The sequence below is a fragment of the Cucurbita maxima genome, unplaced genomic scaffold (assembly GCF_002738345.1).
Source record: "Cucurbita maxima cultivar Rimu unplaced genomic scaffold, Cmax_1.0 Cma_Scf00021, whole genome shotgun sequence".
Classification (NCBI taxonomy): domain Eukaryota; kingdom Viridiplantae; phylum Streptophyta; class Magnoliopsida; order Cucurbitales; family Cucurbitaceae; genus Cucurbita; species Cucurbita maxima.
In genome coordinates, this window is record NW_019272037.1 from 776,803 (window position 1) to 788,929 (window position 12,127).

Genomic DNA, 12,127 nt, shown 5'->3' on the forward strand with positions numbered 1-12,127 from the left:
ATTGGATTTTTTTTTTTTTTTTTTTTTTTTTTTTTTATTGATTTCTAGTGATTGGATCATAAACAATTCTTGAATGAAGTATTTAACTCTAGAGATGAATCGAAAAAGAAATATTTAAGCAAGAGGTACATCGTTATCGACTATGATGAGAATACGGCTATAAGTTGTTTGGTTCAGAGCTAGGGTTTCTCAAGATAGGTTGAACCTGATTAATTGAGTCAGTGAACTTTTTAGCGTAGATCTGTCTTGTCATATGCATATTCTGAGCCTTGAGCTCTCTTCTCTAAAATTTAAGGCTGGTCGAACCCTCTAACAGTTTGCCTCAAGCTCGACTTACTTTGAGCAACTTCATCTTTTAATTATTTTAATTTTCATATTTGTTAAATAAAGATTTAAATTTTAATCCAATTTTATTTTTTTTAAAATACCTTTAGACTTTTTAAAATTTTGACTTTAGATTTTTGAAAATAATAAAAAAAAAAAAGTTTATAAATTTAATTTTAAAAAATAAAAAAAAATTGTTATTTAATGATGATTTACTTTTCTTATTGTAAAATAAAAAAGTATATCATGTTGAATATATTAGTAAAAATAATTACTTATTTATATGAAGCAAAATTTTATAAGCTTAATCTTGAAGCATAGGTTTATGTTAATTAAATTTGAGGATTTTGAATAGTTCTTCATTTTATTTATTTTAATGTCCAATATTAATGTGGTCAATTGAGTAGGACAAGATTAACAATTATGTTAGGTGTTTAATATATATATATATATATATATTGACTGAAATTGTTTAACAAATTCAAATTGAAGCCTAACCAAACCAATCAACTACACGGGTTGAGTTGGGTTAGAAAAATATTTTGAACAAATTTAAATTTCGAGTTGGTGATCAGAACAATATAAATAGAGTTCATAACCCCTCTCCTTTAAGGTTACTTTATTAGGGTTGGGTTGGTTTGGATTGTCGAGTTGTATTTTTTAATCATTTAAAAAGAATTCTACTTACCTACAATACATTGAACATTAATAATTAAAATCTCATAAATCTCACATATCAAACCTTCAAATTGTTGACTCTAGTGCTCCCAGGCTAAGAAAGACTCGAGGAATCATAACATAGTACTCCAAAGTCGAAAGTTGCGTTAAATTACCTACCTGTCTTAAAGACCGAGAAGACCTCCTCAACACTTAGAGATGACTAAGGTGATGCCTAGAATATGCCTTTTATGCTTTAGGTGATCAATAGGAATATCTCCCTACCAAGCATGGATGAGTGAACCAAGTTAAGATGGAAGGGTGCTATAGCTAGAGCAATTTACAAGTTGACTTAGGTCACAACATTTTTAGTAAACCGTGCACTTTAGAATTGTGAGCAACGATTAGAGGTCTAGACCTGAGTGTACCTAGAGATTGGATTAGTCCCATAAAGCTAGTCCTGAGTGTTATGGAAACGCAAGATAAGAATTAAACTATCTAGATGCCCCCAAGAACCTAGTAGATCTCCGTAGCATCCAAAAAATACTAAGGTACCTCTCCAGGTTATTTGTAGTAAGAACGATGCTACTAGAGTTTCTTCTACACTTTCGACTCTGGTACCAGTACTGTTGTACTAGGCCTAGGTAGGTTAGAGAAGTGCATCGAGACAACTAGGTACTCGCACCATGTGAAAATGGCCCAGAGTCTCTTGAACAGGTCTTCTATGTTGTAAACCTGTCCTCAGAGGGAGTGTGATACCATGTAGGTTGACCTAGTAGCTAACTGGTACATGGGGGATCACTACCCTCAAATTTAGGTGACTTTATGATCATGTGTGAGGGTTCGCGAGCAAACCTTCCATGAATGATATTTAAAGTATAAAACATCATATTATTGATTTTATAAGATAACAGGTTGATGTTCATTGCATAGGTAAAGCATACTTGCTTTGTAGGTCAAAGAATACAAAAGTTTATATATATATATTATATATATATATATATATAAACTTCTAGGGGTAAGATTAGATTAGAGATTTGCACGAAACTTTGAGGCACCTTAGAGCCCAGAGTAAAATACTAAATTGTTCATCAGTGAAGCCAAAAGACCCACACAGGTAACGTTGAGGCGTTACTCAAGCATCTCAATGTAATGATAAAGCACTTTATCAACACAATGTTATAATATCACACTCAATGTCTCTCAACTTGAAACATACATGAAGATGCTTTTCAGCCGTAATGTATCTAACTCTACCTTAATTTTTTATAATGAAAAACGCATTTTTTAGTCAACGTCTCTATGTTGTGACATTTTCTATAAATTTATAATTTTTGAACAAAACCTCTTATTCGAACTTACAATTTGAGAATACCAATGAGATCATTGGAGAATACTTCCCAGGCTCGAGATCATTGACATTTCAATAGAGATCAACGATTGTTGTTGATTGTGCATGTGAATATAACTTTATGTCTAATTTCTCTTCTATGTTCATAAAATTCTCAACATAGTGCTATTGAAAGTTGCCTTATAGAATGAGTACTATATTCAACATTTTTACCATCTCATGATGATAGCAATCTTAATAGATCATAGCACCACTTGAATAGCCAAGCATATCAGCCTCAATTCTCACCCCCTAATAAAGTACATAAGAGGGAATGCTTTGCTCATGCTTGAAGAAATCATAAGGATCAACCCTAGTTTTGACTTGCACTAATCTCTTGAAATTGTTCCCAAAATACTTGACTCCCCAAAGGCTTGCTTCCTTATAGCTCCTACCTTTCCCAAGCTCGTTATTCCTTCCAAGATCAAGGTCTCTATAATTCACATATGCACATCTTGGAGACTTGGAAACAAAAGGAGCCATGAAATCATAAACTTCTCTACTCCAATTCAAGTGCTTCTCAGCTGCATCAACTCCTCGTTCTTTCCACACAACAAAGTATCCAATTTTGAACACATAACCAGCTCTATGTGGGTATGGAATTTCCAACTCAGAAATTTCATTCATTTTTTCTCCATAAGGGAGCAACACAATTGAAGCTGAGTCGATGTCTGTGGTTCTTAGCATGTGCCAAACCCCTTGTAAGCCAGTTTGTGAGATGGGTTCCTTCACATAATCTGATTTTACTTTGTAGGCTCCAATGAAGGATGGTGTGGTGCTTCTGTTGAGAAGAGCTTCTTCTAAGGACTCTCCGTTTGTAAAGCCTGCTAAAATGAGGTTGGATTCAATCCAACTCTTTTCTATGCAATCTTCTTTTGCCAATTCTAGCTCTCTGGGAAGCTTTGTTGCAGGATGGAAAGGAGGTCGTTGGCTTTGCCAAGAAATAGAGAGAAGAATGACGCATTCAATGTTACTGTTCTTGTTCTTGTTCTTCGTCTTTCTTTCGTGTTAGGACCTGTTTGAAACAAAAAATTCGGGTTTAGGACTTCTGTAACTTGTTTGGTGGGGTGAAATTGATAGTTTCAGTGAAAATTGATACAACTTCAAATTTATAAGCAAAAATTATGGCATTGTAATCGCCCAAGCCGGTCGCTAGTAGTGCTAGTAGATATTGTGATATTGTACTCGTGTTTGCTAAGGAGAGGTTTCTGCACTTTTACAAAGAATATTTCGATCTCCTCTACAATCAATGTGGGATCTCACAATTCCTCGCTGGCACACCACCCGGTGTCTGGCTCTGATACTATTTGTAACAGCCCAAGCCTACCGGTAGAGGTTTCCACACCCTTACAAAGAATGTTTTGTTCCCCTCTCCAACCGATGTGGGATCTCACAATCCATCCCTTCGAGGCTCAGCGTCCTCGCTGACATACCTCCCGGTATCTGGTTCTAATACTATTTGTAACAGCCCAAGTCTACCGAGCTTCCCCTCAAAGTTTTTAAAACGCATCTGCTACAGAGAGGTTTCCACGCCCTTATAAAAAATGATTTATTTCCCTCTCCAACCGAGGTAGGATCTCACAATCCACCCCCTCTGGGACCCAGCATCCTTGCTGGCACACCACCCAGTGTTTGACTCTGATACTATTTGTGACAATCCAAGACCAACTTCCTTTAAAGGTTTTTAAACCATGTCTACTATGAGACGTTTCCACACCTTTATAAAGAATGTTTCATCCTACTCTTGTTGAGATCTCACACGTATAAATGAAATTTATAACGTAGTATTACCATACCAGTGCTCAATGTGATACCAATAAACAGATTCTCATCCAATTTGCTTGCAACATATTGCCACCTATGGATCAACTTCAGAGTATCCTCATCCAATTCCCTATTAACTGTAAAAACTGTCACAATTGGAGGAATTGAAACCAACTTTATCTTCCACGACAAAACAATCCCAAAGCTACCACCTCCACTACCTCTAATCGCCCAAAACAAATCCTCCCCCATTAATTTTCTATCCAAAGCCTTCCCATTTGCATCAACCAAAATGGCATCAATCACATGATCAGCAGCCAGACCATACTTCCTAACCAACCCACGTTGCCGGAAAGGCAAGAGTTTGGCTCTTCTCAGCAATCCTATAATGCAGCTCGCCAAGAGTCGCACCAGACTGAACCCATGCAGTGTTGTTCTCAATATCAATGGCTATCGATCTAAACTCACCCAAGTCCACTAACACAAAGGGGACGTCAGAAACATAAGAAAGAACCTCGTAGTCATGGCCACCGCTTCGAATTCGAATCTGAAAGCCATGGGCTTTGCAGCAAATAACTAAGGCTTGGACATGGAATGGTTGTAAGGGTGTGACGATGAGAAGCGGCTTGGGGGTGGTGGGCGTGGAGAATCTTAGATTTGGAAGGGAGAAGTTCAAAATTGAAGAGAATGAAGAGTTGGTTTGAGAGTCAACAAAAATTGAAGTGAGATTGGGAGGATGATTTGAGTGATTGAAAGGTAGGTCATTTTATAAGACGGGGATTCCCGGAGTTATTGGGATTTTTGTGGATGAAATTGAATTCACCTCATCATTAGTAACTAACTTCAAATTTCTATTATTAGCTTCAACACCCTCTGAATTATGCAGAAATCAGTTTAAGACTTCACTTCATCTTCTTGATATACATCTTGGATTCTGTACATCCTCATCTTTCTTCTAACCTTCTCGAACAATAGTTGTTTCAAGGGTTTTGTGAATAGGTCTGCGATTTGTTCATCACTTCCGCAAAAGTTGAGTTCAATAATGTCTTCTTTACACAAATCACGCAAGAAATGAAATCAAATATCGATGTGCTTACTCGTTCCATGCAACACAGGATTTTTAGACAACTTAATAGTTGACATATTATCACAATATATAACCGTCGTACCTGGTTGTTTCTGATTAAGAATTTCAAGCATTTTTCTTAACCAAATTGCTTGGCACGAGCATGCTGCTGCTGCCACAAATTCTGCTTTTGTAGTTGAGAGTGTTACAATAGGTTGCTTCTTTGAAAACCAGCAAATAGCTCCTGAACTCATCATGAAAATATTTCATGAAGTACTTTTACGATCATCTATATCACCTGCATAGTCGCTATCTGTATAGCCAACCATCTTCGGATCATCTCCTTTCTTGTAGAATACCCCCAAATAAAAGGTTTCTCTCACATAACGAAGTATCCTTCTTCCTGCATTGAGAAGTTTTTCCGTTGGATGCTCCATGTAATGACTTATCATACTAACGGCATACATGATGTCTGGTCTTGTTGAAGTTAGGTACATCAAATTTCCCACAATTTGTTTGAAGTACCTATTATCAACCTCTCGCCCACAATATCCTTGTGTAACTTCAAACCCAATTCTGATGAAGTTCTAAATATGCGCTCATCTTATTTAAATATTTCAAGTAATTCTTGAGCATATTTCTTCTAACATATAAAGTTACCTGCGGGAGTTTGAGTAACTTCGACTCTAAGAAAATATCTCATCAAACCAAGATCTGTCATTTCAAATTCCTTCATCATGCTCTTCTTAAAAAATCCAAACATTTCTTCATTATTGCCAGTAAATATTAAATCATCAACATATAAGCAAATAATGACAATGTTACCTCCCTTTTCAGTTTTCACATACAATGTATGTTCATACAAGCATTTAATGAATCCCATCTTTTCAAAATGAGAATCAATGCGACTGTACCATGCCCTCGGAGCTTGCTTCAAACCGTACAAAGCTTTCTTCAACTTGTATACTTTTTCCTCTTTGCCTTTTTGTACAAAACCTTCTGGTTGCTCCACATATACCTCTTCTTGAAGCTCTCCATGTAAGAAGGTCGATTTCACATCAAGTTGATAAATAGACCAAGATTTCTGTGCTGCAATAGAAATTATAAGCCTGATAGTATCTTGACGTGCCACTGGTGCAAATACCTCCTTATAATCAATTTCATACTTCTGCTTGTATCCTTTTGCAACGAGTCGCGCCTTGTACTTATCCACCTCAACGTTTTCATTCAACTTGGTTTTGAAAACCCATTTTACTCCAATTGTTTTTTGTCCTCTAGGAAGATCAGTGAGCTCCCAAGTCCTGTTCTTCTCTGTGGATTTGATTTCACTGTCCATAGCTTCCTTCCATTTCTTCTCCTTTACTGCTTCTTCATAGACAATTGGATCACTGTCCATAAAGAATGTAAAATAACCACTATCACTTAATTCATAGTCCCTCTCATAATCAATCATCCAATTTGGTCTCTTTCTTGTTCTTGGATTTCTTTGATTATGATCATGATCTTCTTCTACTGGTTCTTTTTGTTGAGCTTGTGATGAGCTGTCTCCATGCTCATAGTGAGGCTGAATAGAGGCTTTAGTTTGTTCTTCTTCAAGATCTACAGGAATCAGCTGATTCACAGTGATCTTTTCTTCCCATGTCCAAGTCTTCTTTTTGTCAAAGACTACATCACGACTTACCACCATCTTCTTTGTCAAGGGATCATAGAGCTTGTACGCCTTAGAGGTCTTGCTTACTCCAAGGAACACACACTTCAAACTTTTGTCCTCAAGTTTCTTCCCTTTCTCATCAGGAACGTGTGCATATGCTATGCACCCAAAGATTCTAAAGTGGTCTACTGCAGGTTTTCTTCCGCTCCATGCTTCTTGTGGAGTCATATCTCTAACAGAAAAAGTAGGGCTCCGGTTGAGAATGTGAACGGACCACACGACAGCTTTTGGCCAGAATTCCTTCGGAACTTCTTTATTTAGTAAACTTCGAACCATGTTGAGAATGATCTTGTTTTTCCTTTCGGCCACACCATTTTGTTGTGGTTATGTTGTTGTTAAATGCCTCCTTATGCCCTTCTCTTCACAAAATTTAATAAACTCGTTCGAGCAGAACTCTCCACCTCTGTCAGTTCTTAAAGCCTTGACTCTTCTCCCAGTTTCTGTCTTCATAGTAACACAAATTTTTTTGAACCAATCAAAGGCTTCTGATTTGGCATGCAAGAAATAAGTCCATGTTTTTCGACTAAAATCATCGATAAGGGTCATGAAATATTTCTTGTCACCATTTGATGCTGGAGAGATGAGACCACATATGTCTGAGTGAATCGACTCCAAAATTGCTTGAGCTCTTCTTGATTTTCCGGATGGAAAAGAATTTCTTTCATGTTTTCCTACTAGACAGCTCTCGCAAATTTCTGTTGGAGGAGTAATATCTGGCAACCCAGTTACTATCTTTTTTGAAGACAACGTCTTTAATCCTTTGAAGTGTAGATGACCATACCTAAAATGCCAAAGCCAGGTGGTATCTTCTTTCTTCACCATCAAACTTTTGGCAACGATATTTAACGTCAACAGATATAGACGGTTGGTGATCATCTTCATCTTAGCAATCGATGCTCTTTTGGAGTCATAAATCTCACATTCATCATTTTGGAATGTGATCACATACCCCTTTTCTTGTAATTGACCGATACTAAGTAAGTTGGCCTTCAGATCAGGAATGTAGAATACATTAGAAATAGACTCTACAAATCCATTTCTAGTCTTGATATCTACGGTTCCTTTCCCCATCACTTGGATAGTTGAATTGTTGCCAAGAGAAACAGTAGTATGAAAATTTTCATCCAGAGTTGGGAAGAATTTCTTACCACCTGTCATATGGTTGCTGCATCCAGAGTCTACGACCCATACACCTTGATCTGCAACCTTCATAGCATGGAATGACATTAACAATGTTTCTTCTTCTCTTCTCTCCACAAAATTGGATTGATCTCTTTTCTACTTTTGGAGCCTGGTATAGCATTCATTTTTGTAATGTCCAATGCGTCCACATATGTAGTATTCCACCTTGGACTTGTCAAAGTGTCTCTTGCCTTTGTTGTCATAATCGTTTCTGACTAGATCTACTGACCTGCCAACATCTCCACTTTAACTTCAAACAAGTGGAAATCTTGGAATTCTTTGTTCATTCCTAAAAAAGTTGTCAGGATCAACCTTGGTCTTGATCTTCACCAACCTCTCAAAGTTGCCTTCAAAATATTTGATTCCATAAACCCTTCCTTCATAGTAACTATTCTTCCCATTATGGGTTACACCAATATCAAGATCTCTATAGTTCAAAAACGCTGTTCTTGGATTCTTGGACACAAAGGGTGTCATAAACTTGTAAAGTTTCCTCGTCAAGTCTATCAAATGGTCGACTTGTCGGCTTCCTTCTTCATTCCAGTTTGTTGTGTACTGGATCTTCCATAAGTTTCCAGCTCAATGAGGAAATGGAGTTGCATTTGATGCAATCTCACCCATTCTTCCACCGTAGGGGTTGAATTTCAACATGGGTTTTTCAAGTTCTATCATTTTCTTCCATATTTTTTCAGTCCTTTCTTTGGAATTAGGGTTTTCACATAGTCCGACTTTCTTTTTAGATCGATCCGTCCCATCGTTCGGTTCAATAGGGCCTTCACGGACGTTTCTATGTAACCCAATCGGGAAGTGCAATAAAACATGAAACCGTAAGCTTCCAATTCGATAAAATTTGATAATAAATTTTGGAGTAAAAAAGAGTTTACCATCTGTCCAAAAAAGCACTGATTCAATCCAACTCATTTCAAGGCAATCAGGTTTCTTCAAACCCAATTTAGGGAAGCTGTTGTTGATGAGAGACAAAAGGGTTTCGGAATCTCCGAGGAACATGGCTAGAAACGTTGCTCTCAGTGTCTTGTTTCCCTTGTGTGCTCCGTTTACAACATCAAACGTAACCCTTATGAACAAATCATTGTCAATCACATGTGCCACCCGCTGCCACTCATCTACTATCTCCGTCAACTCATTCTCTTCCAACGTTCTTCTTACTCTGAACACCGTCACCGTCTCCGGTACACGAACTATTCGGATTTTGTACGCTACAACGACTCCGAAGCTCGACCCTCTGCCGCCTGTGATGGCCCAGAATAGATCCTCCCCCATTGCTTTTCGGTCGAGAAGCTTCCCGTTTACATTGATTATCATGGCGTCGATGATTTGATCCACCGTGAGGCCATGTTTCCTCATCATGTTACCATACCCGCCACCACTCAAATGGCCACCGACACCCATCGTAGGGCACACTCTGGCCGGGAAGCCATGGAGCTTGCTTTCCTCTGCAATTTGGTAAATCACTTCTCCTATGGTGGCTCCTGTTTGAACCTGATCATAAAGAATATAAATAAATGATGTCAAAAGTTTCTTAAAAATGATGTCATGTACATTCATTTTTTAATTAACATTATTATCGCTCAGTAATCCTATCCTAATTTTCAAGCCCAACGAGTAAAGTGGGTCGAGGATTGTTGGGAGAGAGTCCTGGTTAATTCAGGAAATGATCATGAATTTATAAGCAAGGAATATTATCTCGATTCGTGTGAGACCTTTTGGGAAGTCAAAAAAACAAAGTCACACGAGCTTATGCACAGAGTGAACAGTATCATACTATTGTGGAGAGTTAGTGATTCCTAACAAAGTAAATTGAGTATCGATAAAAATACCCCAGCCGTCTTGGTTTTTATATCAATAGAGATTCTTCGGAGATTGAACATATCAAGAATGAAGAAAGGGACGACATCGGAGACGTAAGAAACTCCCTCGTAATCGTGGCCGCCGCTACGAATCCTCATCAGAAGATTATCGATTCGAGCACATAGAATTGCAATTCTAACATGATATTCATGGAGAGCTGTGAGAATAAGGAATGGCTTAGGAGTTGTTGAAGTGTTGAATCTCAAGTTTTGAATGTAAGTCTGAAGAACAGAGGAATAAGAATGATTGTTGGGTGTAAAGATCGCCGGAGCAATAGGGTAGGACGGCGGAGAGCGGCGGAGAAGACATGAAAACCAGAAGAAATGAAAATGTTAACACCAAAATTACTGAGGAATTTATGTTTTCATTTTAATGGGTTTGTGGGTTTGGAGTTTCATATTAAGTTATTTATAAAGATTCAAACTTTGATGAAAAACTATGCAAAATTGCATACATTTTGACCCAGAAAAATTCAAGTCAACCTAAATAATATAAATGATTGAGATGAGCCTAGATAACCATTAGTTCGAGATTCTTTAAACAATCCTTACATAATAACTTAGTGGTCGCACTACATATCCTATGCACTAAGGACACTGACCTTAGCTTAATCAACTCTTCTGATACTCATACGAACTATGTCTATCGAGACAAGCTATTATTAAAGGTTAATTTGACACCGTTGAAAGTCTTTGTATTGTAACATATCAATATAATTATATTGAGTGACTTGATGCTTCTACCGACAACATGATCATATGACAAGTTCGTTGGCTAACCTTTAATAGAACTCACATAGTAACCTAATAACTAGGCCTATAGTCATGCAACATAGCCAATGCATTATAATTTGCATTACTAAATAACTTAGAACTTAGATACATGTGGTACAAATGGTTGAGATATGGGTTAAGATGACCTAGTGATGTGATACCAACCATCGGATAGACCATGTGATATAAATGATCGAGATGAGCCTAGATAAGTTGAATAATGTGAACTTAATTATTTAGATAGGGTTGAAGGATCCAGATGAAATGGTGAAGACTTTTTAGCATTGATTGGCTCGGAGGAGCAGGTCAAGTCGTATTTATAGTTATTGTGATAGATGATCTATGATTGAGAGTTTAGATTACCACTATTGGAATACATATAAGGTAAATACATAATCTATTGATTTTATATGGGATTTATATCTAATTATAAGCCTATAAATGAGTTACTTTTCTTTTTCGGATAATAGATGAGCTTGAACGGTTGGTAACAAGTGCATACTAAAGCTAAGGGGCTATGGGGCTCATACTCTAAATGATGTATATCGTAAGCTCAACAAAGAGAGTTGCTTATATAAATGAATCAATTTTGTTATATTTTTCCTCGTAGTAACTTGTTGGTAAAAGTACAGCAAATATGAGACATTACCCGAAAGATCACTTTAGGCAAAGCTGAACGACGTGAGGGAGAGAGAGAGAGAGTCGAAGAACGTAGAAGAAGACGTGAGCTAAAGGTCTAAAACACATTTAAAACTTCGATTGATCAAGTCAAAACTTCAATTTTCATTTATTAGGAAAAGAACATTAATACATGATACATATCCTAAGGCCAAAGTATGAGAAAAACAAGGCCTTTCTCTTCTTTGAGCCCTTCATTTTTCACTCATGTCACCCTCCCAATCTGGTCACCAAATATTCTAACGTGTGACCTGTCTGCTATGGTAGCCCAATGGACACCCATCATTTAATGAAACTTCATACTTTTCTTAAGGGAAATTAAAGGTCGACATTCCTAGCAAGTTTTTCGGAGTTATCGGTGCTTGCAGTAAGCTCGTTCTGACCTTAGATGTAGTACATTAGAATCCTAAAGCAGCACCATGAATATTGTCGTGTTTTTACCTATGGTGCACTAAAACATTAACTAGTTGTGTCAGTAGGTAACTCCGACATGTTAGCTTAATTATCATCATCAAGCTACTTACTTATAACCATTAGTTCTTTGAAAGTATTCTTGTCAAAAACTAAAAATCAAACTGTAATCAACTATGGTTTATCGTACTTCGATCTCGGCATTAAATTATTTATTTTTCCAACTTCTCTAGTAAGCTAGACTTGGATGGTTTTGTAATTCTTTTTTTTTTTTTTTTTTTTTTTTTTTTTTTTTTAAAAAA

General features: G+C 37.1%; 1 pseudogene; it reads right to left on the bottom strand.

Annotated features, from left to right (window-relative positions):
• Positions 1 to 2,507: 2,507 nt before the first annotated feature.
• LOC111495705 lies at positions 2,508 to 10,250 on the bottom strand (annotated as a pseudogene).
• Positions 10,251 to 12,127: the final 1,877 nt, after the last annotated feature.